Source organism: Coptis chinensis, chromosome 2 (assembly GCF_015680905.1).
Source record: "Coptis chinensis isolate HL-2020 chromosome 2, ASM1568090v1, whole genome shotgun sequence".
NCBI lineage: Eukaryota > Viridiplantae > Streptophyta > Magnoliopsida > Ranunculales > Ranunculaceae > Coptis > Coptis chinensis.
Genome location: NC_141457.1, coordinates 100,545,649 through 100,560,890, shown reverse-complemented (window position 1 = coordinate 100,560,890; position 15,242 = coordinate 100,545,649). Strand labels below are relative to the sequence as shown.

Sequence of the window (15,242 nt, the reverse complement as noted above, 5' to 3'; positions counted from 1 at the left end):
CAATTATACTCGGTTCCAATGGCATTTCCTAAAGAGCATTTTCTGGAGCGAAACTTCAATCTTGGAGGAAGTGTAGTTTGACACCTGTTGCATAAAAGCGGATGGGGCAACCGTCAACATAAAGCTAGATAAGCAAAGGGAGAGGGAAGGGCACATTGCGACAACTTAAGCTAGTCACGCTAATCAAGCCATAAGGAAAGCATTTTGGGGTGTCCATATTTTCAGCATAAGCAGGTTTCCACATTAGGGATAGTCGGTGTGCATAATTTAACGCGAACAAATAATGCTATTATTATAGTATTATCACATTGGAAGATACTTGCTCCTGCTACATAGATTGGATAGTAGAATTGTTTTTGTAACTCGAGTTATGTTTGAGGCAAAATAAAACATCAACTTATCCATACATGCTTCCAAATAAAACAATGTAGGCAAAATCCTGTTGATCCTGGCAAATCACAACCTTCCTCTATAGCCATAAACCATAACAGCACTTACGAAGTCGGCTTTTCATTTTTTGTAACATTTTTTTATTCTCACTTGCACATGATATTGGAGCAATGTAGAAGATCTAGTAGAAAAAGTGTATAAATCCATGTAAACTACCTATATATAGTCATTTGCTTGCCAATACCTACAGCATCCGCATATTAAATAAATATCGGAAATATCACTATTTTACTTCTCAACCAATTAAACGATGGCCAAATCTTATAAATGATCAAATATTTCTATTCCCACAAACTCAAATTTAACTTGTGAAGTTGAACTCACCATTTTTTTCTGCTCTAAGAGCTTCGGGGGACGCTCTTGATCGAAGCATTCCGTTATAGAAGCTCCAAACAGATCAACTGGGAAATCTTCATATACAACTGAATATACTTAAAAGTTGTAGGCCATGATTATTGTCCCACATATCTAAAATAAAATGAATGAAACAGAATCATCAGAAACACAGATTCTGTTGCGAACAAACTATCGCTGTATTACTAACCTATCCACAGGTTTATACCCGGTTGACTTTTCTCAAATCAATCTTATGCTCCTCGGCATCAATATAACAACCTTCCATATACCTTCAAGTATACAACTACAGAAATATAATTTATTTTTCACTTTTAGCTCCCGTCCTCTTCTCTTCAATTTGTTATCCATGTTAAATTAATGCTTTATAACTGGGCCTTTGCTTGACCAACAGCCAGTACTCAGCAATTTTGGGTATGCTTACAATGTAGTCAACTTCCAGACCCAAGAGTTCTATGAGTGCCAGCAGTGGAATTAACATGACATCTGCCATACTGAACTCGTCTCCTACCAGATAGTAAGTTTCATTTAGTTGCAGCTCCACTTCGCCAAGAAGTTGGACCAGCTGTTCCTCACTTTCCTTCAGAGCATCCGGGTCTTTCAACTTGTCTGTTGTATCATATGCGTCTTTCAGCTTTAAATGATAGACACTTGCTAAATCTGGTGACTCGGCCATCCGAGCAATCACCACCCGTCTTAGGAATTTAGAAAAAAATACACGGTACTTTTCGAGGATGTGGGAGAGAGTGAATATCTTGGAATTCCATCCCTATATCTTGTGCATCCATTTTTCTACTTCTCTGTTATTATCCATGTCACTTTCAAAACCTGAAGAGAGTATCCTAATTCTCTCTATGTACCTGTAAATATATGTCACTGTCAGAACTTATCCTCTTCCATTAGAAAAGAACAAAGCAGGGTAATTTTTATAAGTAACTTACTGGATTATATCAATAGATTCAATGTTGACCCAACAAATTGATTGGAGCAGCCTCCCTATGCTAAAGGCATTCTAGTTGATTTTGTTTCTGGAACCGGCGAAAAAGAAAAGAAGACTTTTCCAGGTCTTCACAGAGGAATATATCAAAGTCAGGATGGAAGGCATGCACAGGGAAGGATTAAGCCATCAAGTTTGCAGGGCATGGAAAGAAGGATGGCTTGCTGGGATACCGGACCAAAGAAACTGATCCGAGGCTCGGTGGGAATAAGAAGAGAGATAAAATAGAGAGAAGAAAGTTGGGATAGATTGAAGCACCGATGGGATAAGAGTGATTCGACTCCAAAGGACGGAGCATGAGTAAATTCATTATGAAGGCCTCTTACAGGTTATTCATAGGGCAATACCGATATTAGACACATAAAGTTAATTTATTTTAATGTATATCATACCTTCTTTGCTTGTTTCTTGGAGCTCCCCAGCAAGAATGAACTCGTTCTAAATGAGATAAACCTTTACAGATTAAATAAAAATGGGGAGGCGTAAAGTGGAGAGTTGAGAGGGAGACGTAAGTTTGGGGAAAATATAAATGAAGGGTTTTTTTTTTTAATGTGGTTGAATAATTAAGACCGCTAATTAATTAAGTTTCTACATACTGTGGCGCATTGGGGACCCTCGATTTATACCCTCTTAAAATGAATCCCAGCCGTTGGTCATAAAACTTCCCTCCCTTGTTATATTAGATTAACTTTCAACTCGTAATTACGATTATTATTTTTGTCATTTTCTTAAGAGCGGTGGTAAAGTGAATTTACATTTTAGGCCTAGTTGGGTCACTGGATAAAAATTCTATGCCCATGTCAAGATGAGGAAAAATTGGTCCCTTGTTTTTGGCCCTCAAAACTTAGTGAGCTGTTTTATAAAGCCTTGTAGTTATTTGCAATTAGGGTGTAAACTAGCCTGGTTGAGCAAAGCTGAGGGTGTTGTTTCTTATAGGAACTTGGGTCAGTCAAGTATGGAATGGTGGAGGGGGTTGGAGTAGCATGTTTGTGACGGAGTCACAGAAGTAAACTTATATATGCCAAATGGAAGGTCCAAACCTATCTAAACATCACTAGCTGGAAAAATTCAACTCATGATTTAAAAGTCAAACCATGAGTTGACTTTTATTGGCCTGTGATGTTTGGATAGGTTTGAATTTTCCATTTGGCATATATAAGTTCACTTCTGTGTCACACTACCTTGCCCTATCCCCATTTTCGGGGTTTTGGCTAAGGTCCTGCTGGAGTGTAGAAGTTGTAAGCAGAGAGGTCTAGGAGTAAATTTATTTGATAATGTGCTATAATGGAATAGAAGGCAGTGAAGACGGCCGTAATGTTTGTTGTGTGGGATTGACGTTTACATCAACTATAGATAAAGACGGTTCGATTAGTGACCAATGTCAGAAACTATGAAAAACAGGGCGGGCCTATACCCAAGAAGTTGGCCTTTGACTAGCCCCCAGGATGGTTGGGTTCAGCCCGTTGTCATTCCTACTCCCCTCTTAATTGCGTCCACTGAATAACACTAGCTTCGAACCCGTCCTACGAACGGGTGTCGTTATATTAAATTATTTTTAAAAATATTAGTAACTATGCATAGCTATGAGATATGAAAATTATATTAATCACTCATTCAAATTTCTTGCACCATTCTCCATAAAAAAGGAAGCATCAAACCTTGATAAAACTCATCGACTTTTTTTTGTTGTTAGATTTAATAATAGAAGTTTGATTGAAGTTTTGTGAGAATGCCCAATGTGGCAAAGATAATATTGAAGTTATTTGAATAGTAAGATATATATTCACAATCATAATAAAAGAATTATGATAAACACTACTTAAAATGCAAAACTATATTTGTTCAGACATTTATTCTCCATACATATAATACAAACATGTTTTAGGGTTATTAGTTCAATGCATTTGCATCAAGCATATGATTTTCCATTAATTATTCTTTGAGGTTAGTTCAATGTAGTACGTTGCATTCAGTTTCCAATTTCTCATTAATTATTATTTGAGGTTAGTTCAATGCAATTACATCAAGTTTCAGATTTCCCGTTAATTATTATTTTAGGTTAGTTCAGTGCAATTGCATCCACTTTATGATTTCTCGTTAGTTATTCATTAAGGTTAAATCAGTATAGTTGCATCCAATTTTTGATGTTTAGTTAATTAGTCTTTGAGATTAGTTCATTACATTTGCATCCAGGTTCCAATTTCTCATTAATTACTCTTTGAGGTTAGTTCAATACATCTGCATCCAGTTTCTAATTTCCTATTAATTAATTTTCTAGGCTAATTCGATAGTTTACAATTTCTAATTATTTATGCTTTGAGGTCAGTGTGATGTAGTTACACATCCGGCTTTCAATTTTCAGTTAACTATTTTTTTAGGTTATTTCAATGCATTTGCATCCAATTTTTTATTTCCCGTTAGTTAATATCTGATTTTAGTTTAATGTAGTTGCATCCAGTTTCTGATTTTTCGTTAATTATTTTTTGAGGTTAGTTCAATACAGTTGCATAAAGTTTCCGATTTCCCATTAATTATTTTTTGAAATTAGTTCAATGCAGTTACAACAAATTTATAATTCCTCGTCAATTATTCATTTAGGTTAGTTCAATGCAGTTTCATCCATTTTTCAATGTTTCGTTAATTAGTCTTTGAGATTAGTTAATTGCATTTGCATCTAGTTTTCGATTTCCCGTTAATAACTCTTTAAGGTCAGTTCAATATATCTGCATCTAGTTTATGATTATTTATGTTTTGAGGTTAGTTCAATGCAATTACATCCAGTTTCTGATTTCCCGTTAACTATTCTTTGAGGTTATTGCAATGCATTTGCATTTAGTTTCCGATTTCCCACCAATGATTCTATGAGGTTAGTTCAATGCAGTTGCATCCAGTTTCCGGTTTCCCATTAATTATTATTTGAGGTTTATTTGATGTATTTGCATACCGTTTCCGATTTTCCATTAAATATTTGTCAAGGATTTGCATCCAATTTCAAATTTAGTTATTCTCTGACATTAGTTTAATGCAATTGCATCCAGTTTTCGATTTCTAGTTAATTACTTTTTTAGTTTAGTTTATTGCATTTGCATAAAGTTTAATTTCCGATTTCTCGTTAATTGAATCCAGTTTTTGATTTCCTTTTAATTATCCAATGTGGTGTGTAATACCAACTTCTACTTATCTATATGTAGTGTCCTTGCAAACAACAAACATGACATAAAAAATAAATTATGCTTGATTTACTATGTGGGATCATCGAAGATTATCCAGTTCCCGATTTTTCCGTTAATTTTTCTTTAAATTATGCATGACTCACTATGTGGAATATTCAAATATTATCTACGAACAGATGTTGTTATATTAATTATTCTGAAAAAATATTTGCAAATATGCATAATTATTATATATTATTATTATATTGATCACTCATCCCAAAGTCCTTATAACGTGAAAACCTCACTCTCTATTAAAAAAAAACACCTTTGATAAAACCCTTCAACTTCATTTTGTTGTTTAATAATAGAAGTTTGATTGAAGTTTTATGAGATTGTCTAATAAGGCGAAGTTTATATATATTGAAGCTACTTGAATAGCAACAGAAAAAGATAAGATAAACATAATTTTAAATGCAAAACTATACTTAGCGAGGCATTCTCATAACATATAACTCAATTATGTTTTGAGGTTAGTTCAATACATTTGCATCTAGTTTCTGATTTTTCGTTATTTATATTTTGAGATTATTTCAGTGCAGTTGTATCCAATTTCCGATTCCCGTTATTTATTTTTTGAGGTTTGTTCAATGCAGTTGCATCTAGTTTCTGATTTCTCGTTAATTATTATTTGCGGTTAGTTCAATACATTTGCATCTAATTGCCAAGTTCATGTTAATTGTTCTTTGAGGTTAGTTCAATGCATTTGCATCCAGTTTCTAATTTCCCGTTAATTATTCTATGAGATTAGTTTAATGCATTTGCATCAAGTTTCCGATTTCTTGTTTATTATTTGATAAGGTTGCATTTGCATATAGTTTTTTATTTCTCGTTAATTATTGTTTGAGGTTAGTTCAATAAATTTGCATCCAGTTTTCGATTTCTCGTTAATTATTTCTTGAGGTTAGTTCAATGTATTTGTATCCAGTTTATTTTTTGAGATTAGTTCAGTGCAGTTGCATCCGATTTCCGATTTTCTGTTAATTATTCTTTAAGATTAGCGCATTTGCATCATGTTTCCAATTTATAATTAATTTTTTTTTGAGGTTAGTTCAATGCAGTTGCATCCAGTTTCTGATTTTCCATTAATTTAATCTTTAAAGGTTAGTTCAATGCATTTGCATCCAGTTTTCGATTTCCCGACAATTATTTTTTTATGTTAATTTGATGTATTTGCATCCAAGTTTTGATTTTTCATTAATTATTCTTTGAGGTTAGTTTAATGCAGTTATAGCCATATTCTGATTTTCTATTAATTACTTTTTAAGATTAGTTTAATACTTGCATTTGCACCCAATTTTCTATTTCTTGGTAAATATTAGTTTGAGGTTAGTTCGATGTATTTGCATCCAGTTTCGGTTCCCCATTAATTGTTCTTTGACGTTAGTTTCATTCAGTATTATATATTTTTAAAAATATTTGTCATTATTGCTTTGCCATTATTTTTTTTTATATAATTTTCTATTATATATTTTGTGATGTTATTTTTTGTATAATTTAATTTTTCACATGTAATTTGTGTTGGTTTGGTATATAATTTATTTAAGCCCAACGTCCACTGAATCTTGTTATATATATATATATATATATATATATATATATTCGAAAATTATATTATAGTGTTAAAAAATTTTAAATTTATAAATTTAATTGGAATATGTTGTAATTATTGTGTCAAGAATTGTGATTTTTGGAATCCTTAACTATGAATAAATATCTAATTAAATCTCACATTGGATGGCGCATCAAATCGAAAAGGTTTTAGGAAAATCGTTTTCGGTGGAAACTATTGTTTGTAGTAATTTAGTTTTTTGTCTCCTATTTTTTTTCGTCATTAGCTATAGTGTTTAGAAAAATTGGAGAGTCTGTGAAACTCTAGATGCATGGATTGTTTTCTTATTTATATCATACTTTTTTATATTTAGTATTAGAGTTTAAAAAACTAGAGTCTCTATAGCTATAATCTACTATCTATATACTAAAACAGAGACCTTTAAAGGAGGATTTTCTCTCTCCTATGTGGCACTATAATATGAGAGTTAACTTTTTCTCTATCCTATGTGGCACTTTAGTATGAAAGATAATATTTTCTAATAGCCTATAATCCCACGTACATTGAACCTCTTTAGATAGTTTGAGTGTATTTCTAATTTTTGTATTTAGAAAGTTTGAGTGTATTTTCAATTCTTATATATTTGATCAAATAAAAAACAATTGCTAAAAAAATAGGTGATGTGTAGAAAGTAATTTCCTATTACGAATCAAACACTTTTAATGTTCCAATTATTATATATTTGATCAAATAAAAAAAATTGCAAAAAAATAGATGATTTATAAAAACTAATTCCATATTACAAATCATACAATTTTAGTGTCTATGATAAAACACCAACTTATTTCAAATATATCCTTAACATGGCTCAAAACATAGTTAAAAATAATTATACAAAAAATAACATCACAAAATATATAATAGAAAATTAAAAAAAAATAACGGCAAAACAATAATGACAAATATTTTAAAATATATATAATATTGATTGAAACTAATGTAAACAAAACAATTAATGGGGAACTGAAAACTGGATGCAAATGCATCGAACTAACCTCAATGTAACTAATATTTAACGGGAAATCGGAAATTCTGGATGCAAATACAAGCATTAAACTAATCTTAAAAAGTAAATAATAGAAAATCGGAATATGGATAGAACCGCATTAAACTAACCTCAAAGAATAATTAACGGAAAATTAAAACTTGGATGCAAATGTATCAAACTAACATCAAAAAATAATTGTCGGAAAAATCGGAAATTGGATGCAAATGCATTGAGCTAACCCTCAAAGATTAAATTAACAGAGAATCAGAAACTAGATGCAGCTGCATTGAACTAACTTCAAAAAAAAATTAATTATAAATTGGAAACATAATGCAAATGCGTGGAACTAATCTTAAAAAATAATTAACGGGAAATCGAAAACCGGATGCAACTGCACTGAACTAATCTAAAAAAATAAATTGGATGCAAAACCTCCATAAATAATTAACGGAAAATCGGAAACTTAATGCAAACTCATTGAACTAACCTCAAATTAACAATAATTAACGGAAAATCGGAAACTAGATGAAAATGCAACTTTATTAAATAATAAATGAGAAATCGAAAAATGGATGCAAATGCATTAAACTAATCTTACAAAATAATTAACGGAAAATCAAAAACTAGATGCAAATGCATTGAATTGACCTCAAATAATATAACAATTAACAACAAAAAATTTGAAATTGGATGCAAATGTATTGAACTAACCGAAAAGAATAATTAACAAAAAATCAGAAACTATATACAACTGCATTGAACTTATCTCAAAAAATAAATAACGGAAATTAGAAATTGGATGCAACTGCATTGAACTAACCTCAAAATATAAATAACAGAAAATCAGAAACTGAATGCAAATGCATTGAACTAACCTTAAAACATAGTTGGGTTATATGTTGTGGGAATGTCTCGATAAGTATAATTTTGCATTTAAAATGGTATTTATCTTATCTCTTTCCGTATGATTGTGAACTCCTTGACTATTCAACATTCAAGTAGTTTCAATATATATGAACTTCGCCTTATTAAGCAATCTCACAAAACTTCAATCAAACTTCTATTATTAAACAACAAAATGAAGTTGAAGGATTTTATCAAAAGTGAGTTTTTTTTTTTAATGGAGAGTGAGGTTTTCACGTTATAAGAAATTTGGTTGAGTAATTAATATAATATTAATATATAATAATTATGCATATTTGCAAATATTTTTCAGAATAATTAATATAACAACACCCGTTCGTAGATAATCTTTGAAGATTCCACGCAGTGAGTCATGCATAATTTAAATAATAATTAACGAGAAATCGGGAATTGGATAATCTTCGATGATCCCATACACATAGTAAATTAAGCATAATTTACTTTTTATGTCATGTTTGCAAAGACACTACATATGGATCAGTAGAAGTTGCTATTATACACCACATTAGATAAATATAAGGAAATCGGAAACTGGATTCAAATACATAACTGAGCTCAAAGAGTAATTAATGGAAAATTAGAAACTTTATGCAAATTGCATTAAACTAACGACAGAGAGTAACTAACGGGAAATTAGAAATTGGATGCAAATCCTTGAAAAATATCTAATGGAAAATCGGAAACGATGTGCAAATACATCAAAGAAACCTCAAATAATAATTAATGGAAAACTGGAAACTGGATGCAAATGCATTGAACTTAACTCAAAAAATAATTAACAGAAAATAAAAATTGAATGCAATTGCATTGAACTAACCTCATAGAATAATTGGTGGGAAATCAAAAACTAAATGCAAATGCATTGAAATAACCTCAAAGAATAGTTAACGGGAAATCAGAAACCGGATATAATTGTATCGAACTAACCGAAAAGGATAAATAATCAAAAACTAGATGCAGATATATTGAACTAACCTTAAAGATTTATTAATGGAAAATCGAAAACTATATCCAAATGCAATAAACTAATCTCATAAACTAATTAACGAAACATTAAAAAATGGATGAAACTGTACTGAACTAACCTAAATGAATAATTAACGGAAAATTATAAATTTGATGTAACTGCATTGAACTAACCTCAAAAAATAATTAACGAGAAATCGGAAACTTGATGCAAATGCATTGAACTAACCTCAAAGAACAATTAACATAAAATCGAAAATTGGATGCAACTGCATTGAACTAACCTCAAAGAATAATTAACGGAAAACTAAAAATTGGATGCAACTGCATTAAACTAAAATCAGATATTAACTAACGGGAAATCCAAAATTGGATGCAAATGCATTGAAATAACCTCAACAAATAGTTAACTAGAAATCGAAAGTCGGATGTAACTGCATCGCACTGACCTCAAAGCATAAATGTTCACTTTTTTAGCCTCCTCACATGAGTAATTATGAACCCAAAACAAGAGTGAGTTTATAAAAACAGACTCTTACATAAATGCAAACTGTATAGAAATTGTAAACTATCGAACTAACCTAGAAAAACAATTAACGGGAAATCAGAAACTGGATGCAGATGTATTGAACTAACCTCAAAGAGTAATTAACGGGAGATTGGAACCTCGATGCAAATGCAATGAACTAATCTCAAACACTAATTAATGAAACATCGAAAATTAGATGCAACTATACTGAATTAACCTTTTAATGAATAACTAACGGGAAATCATAAAGTGGATGCAATTGCACTGAACTAACCTCAAATAATAATTAACGGGAAATCATAAACTTTATGCAATTATTGTATTGAACTAATCTCAAATAATAATTAATGAGAAATTGAAAACTGGATGCAACGTAATACATTAAACTAACCTCAAAGAATAATTAATGAAAAATCAGAAACTTGATGCAAATGGATTGAACTAATAACCCTAAAACATACTTGTATTATATATAGGGGGAATAAATATTTCGACAAATATAGTTTTGCATTTCAAGTAGTGTTTATTATAATTCTTTTATTATGATTGAGAATGTCTTGCTATTCAAGTAGCTTCAATATTATCTTCGCCACATTGGGCATTCTCACAAAATTTCAATCAAACTTAAATTATTAAACCTAACAATAAAAAGAAGTCGATGAGTTTTATCAATGTTTGATGCTTCATTTTTATAGAGAGTGGTGCAAGAAATTTGATTAAGTAATTAATATAATTTTTATATTTCATAGCTATGCATAGTTGCTAATATTTTTTAGAATAATTTAATATAACAACACCCATTCGTAGGACACGTTCATGTGATAAATCTTTTCAAGTGGGAGTAGTGTATTCTTTGAGGATATGGAAACAATCAATATGTTTTAGTGATTTGTACACATTAATATGTAAGCCGAACGGTGATGATTTATCGCTAAATCACCATAAATCTAATAAAACTATTATACAAGCTAGATTGAGTTTAAGATAATTTCATCTAAAAATTACGGATTAATATTCTAAACCACAAAGTGAAAAGACTATCTCAATTTGATCCCTTAGTTTCCAAGTACTTATGCACCATAATCATTTGCTCATTAACGTTATTTTTGGTTTATTTTCAATAAAATATATTCGATTCGAAAATTTCTTTGCTAAATCACCATAAATCTAATAAAATTATTGTACAAGCTAAATCGAGTTGAAGATAATTTTATTTGAAAATTACGGCTACAAAATTTTTGAATCATAATATATTTTTATTGAAAATAAACCGAAATACGTTAATGAGAAGCAATTATGGTGCATAAATAGTTGGAAAGTGAACATGCTATCTCAATTTGATCCCTTAGTTTTCAAGTACTTATGCACCATAATCGCTGGTCATTAACGTATTTCGGTTTATTTTCAATAAAAATATATTCTTATTTGATAATTTGTGTGAGATATTTTGTAAAGCCTTTTCAGCACACAAAATATTTAATAGATCCCGAGCGTATGCCCAGGTCTAAAATCTAAGGATAAAGATAAATATTTGTTTCCTATTTTATCTCATATTTTTTCTTAATTACTCATGACACGTGGACATTCTAGAAACACTTTCTCAAGAGGATAAAACTATAATATATATATAAAGATATTTTATCTTTATTTTCTGTTTGCAACTTTGCATGTCAATTAAAAGTTAAAACTGCTTATATTCATTTTAGTTTCCAATTGACCAATTGTTGCCTTATATATTAATAAATAAATAAATTTCAGAGGAAAGTGAGAAATTCAAGATAATGAGCACTCAGTGAGTCATATGGATTTCCTCTGGTGTGACTTGTGAGTGTGTGATTGCCTCTTTGTTGGTCATCGCAGATGTGGTGGGCTGTGGGGGCAAGTGGCATTTCCTTATCAAATTGATGTATATATACTTCTTTTGTCAATGTGAAATTGTGAATCGCGTTTGACCCATAACCGATTATTGTTTATGTATAATAATTTCCAAACAATTGGACAACTCGACTTCTTGACAAAAGAAAAATTATTGTGTGTTTTAATACATCTTTCTTCTAATGGGATCAGAGAGTATTAATTTAGGCATCGCTGAATGAGTTGGGGCGATTCCTGGTTTTGAACTTTTAATATCCGCGACTCGGATTTTAAACGTGAGATTTTGAACTACTGCGAGGCCTGATTTTTAAAGTGTTGAGAAAAAGCAAGTGAAAAACTGGTTTGATTGGGCCTCAAATTGGGCTGCTGTAGTGGGCGGGCCCAATAAAGCTTCAGTGTATTAACAATTGTACGGGCTTAGTGCGACTAACCATTTCTCCGAGCCGAATATTGATGAGAGCGTTTACCATCATTCTTTGCAGACACCTGTTTCTTAAAGCAAACTTTAGCTGCCACAACGAAAAGAGAGTCACCAGATTAAAATGTATGATGGATCCAACCTATTTTGGGATGGTGTCCATTATGGACCCATGCCCGATGGCCATTTTATTGACTTGTGCTTTGGCGCTTTGCTACACTCCAGCTCCTTTGCTGCAGTCCAGACTATGCTTCGGCATTAAAATTTGTTATCACTTAGTGCAGGCAATTATAAATCGTGCTAAATTGTACCACTATGCAGGTTCTTCCGCATCCGGGTAAATTATTTGTTTTGTTAGAATTGGCAGCGTTAAAGTGTCAAAAATTGACCGAACTGCATTTCCTAGCTTGTCTTTCAAGTTTCAAGATTTTGAAATAATCACCTGAGAGGGAATTTGTCCGCGTGTTCAAAGAAGTTTACCATCCAACCATCTTACCATCTATATAAATTGCCTTGTACTGTAACCATGCATCTTCCCATGGTAGGTGATAGGATTGCCAACCATGATGACTTTGTTTGAACCACTTGGTCTACAATAAGAAACAAAGGTGTGACTCACCTACCTATTTAGTGTATTTCAAACAAAGCATGTATGTGGTTCACGATGAAGCACACAAGATTACCGGGAAAAAAACGATGAAACACACAACGCAAGGGGTGTGGAAACAGAACTGACTCTTTCTTGGAGATAATAATCTATACAAGTATCCAGCAAAATTCTCCTAGAAGACAATGACACACAAATTCGTATGAAATGAAGTTGTGGGTGGTGGAACCGTACGCATATGATATATCATCATGATTGTTATTGTTATCATCAACAAAGTGGGCAGAAAGAGATAGGAAAGCAGTTAATAGTTTTATACCAGAAGCACAAATCGTAATTAACCAATAATAATTTGTTACTCTATTATTTCATTATATTATTTTTGTATATAAATGGATAATTGGTGGGCTGTTATTCCCTCTTTTGGACGCAGAAGGGATGGCACGGCTAGATGGTCTTTCTTAACCCTGCACTCCAACTTGTATGGTGTATTGTTACGTATTTTGATTTTTGAGTATGGGTGCTATTTTTTTCTAAAAATCTGATTTTTTCGAAAAATAATTGAATTGGAATTGGACATGTTTTCAAAATACGATTTTCAATTAATTTATGAATTTTTAACATATAGCCGCCTATTTCATATAGTTACTAAATTAAAACTACAGATAGTTTACAAACCCAATAAAAATCCTAGAGAAATAGAATATTGTCTCTCTTCCAACTTCAAACAATCAATATTGTCATTCTAATACATATCTCTTTTTCTCCCATCTTCTTATTTACAAGTATGTGAACCATGATACGCATCGGGTTTTTTCAAATCTTTAAACCTGTCACTCTAACATCTTTAAAAAACAATATAAAAATATTATGAGGGGTTGATTATAATTTCAATGACATAAATGAGGTTTTCTAAATTATTTTAAATAATATGAAAACTAATTCTAATTTCAGTGAGGTGAGGGAGTATTTTTTGTAAATTACTTAAAACGGAGAGAGCTGATTAGAATAATTGAGGGATGTGTTTCTAAATTGTAAAACATGAGAGATTAAAATAGCCTATTCGGTTGAGAAGTATGGTTCCTAAGAGCATCTCTAGGTGGTAGTAGCATACTCTTCAAATTTGAAGAATCGACCAATGAAAATCGGTAGCAAATTTCACCAACTCTAACCACTTGGGTCGCAATAAATTAAATGGTGACTCACCTACGAAAATTCATTGGAGATGACCTGCATGACATTAGGATGAACTTGGCGTAGCGCCCAAGATTACAAAATCGTAGCGACATTACCACTTTATCGCCCCCAAGTTCAAAAAACTCATCGACATTCCCACCGCCGCACCAAATTAAAAAGTAAAAAAAAAATTATATTATTTTTTGTATGCGACATTAGTAATAGCGCTGTCTTTATACATGTGGTGTTGGTCAAAGTCAAAAAAAAATAATGGGGACATTAGTAATGGCGGCGACATTACTATATTGTCGCCTCGCATCCGCATCCAAACCTCCATGTTCTTTTGCTTCTAACAAGAATCGCGAACGATGAAAGTTATCACGACCATGAATCGACCACCTAGAGTTGGAATTCCGGGAAATTCCGACGCATTTCTTCAAATTTGAAGAATGCGACCACGGATACGTCCACCTAGAGATGCTCTAATAACCCCGCTATAGTGTAGAGATTGAATTAATGCATTAACATGAAAAACTTAAACTTAAACTTAAACTTGTCGAATTAACATGTTAAAAGATTTAAATTGTTTACTGAATTAATAAATTTGAAAATTATTGCTAATGTATTAATTTGATAAAAAAAAAAATGGTTATTCTAAAAGAGAATCTGATTATATAATTCAGATTTTCGATTTACTTTCGAATTTTACCGAAATTTCCAAAAAAAAATCAATCTTCCAAAATTTTCAAATTTAGAAAAGAATTTGTCATCCGAAAAATAATTAGATCGGATTTGGAAAAGATATTGTCATCTGAAAAAATTGGAAAATTTTCCGAAAGCCTTTTATCCTATTCGATCCGAAATCACCCCTAATTTCGAGGGCAATGGCACCAATACTACTTGTGGTGTTAAAATACATTGGATGTCTACTACTTGACGATAATACGAGATGAACCTATCACTTGTGGATTCATGGTTTACATTTAAGCGCTTATGGATATCTCCCACATCAAAATTATAATATACCTTTTGTTTGTTTATTACCTGTGATGTTTAAGAACAACTTTACTTGATTGTTCTAAGATCACTAAGATTCAGTAATGGTTTGAATGAATGAATGAAATGAACTTAAGT

General features: G+C 31.5%; 1 pseudogene; it reads right to left on the bottom strand.

Moving 5' to 3' along the window:
• Positions 1-1,156: 1,156 nt before the first annotated feature.
• Positions 1,157-2,600, bottom strand: LOC147519632 (glutathione S-transferase TCHQD pseudogene; annotated as a pseudogene).
• Positions 2,601-15,242: the final 12,642 nt, after the last annotated feature.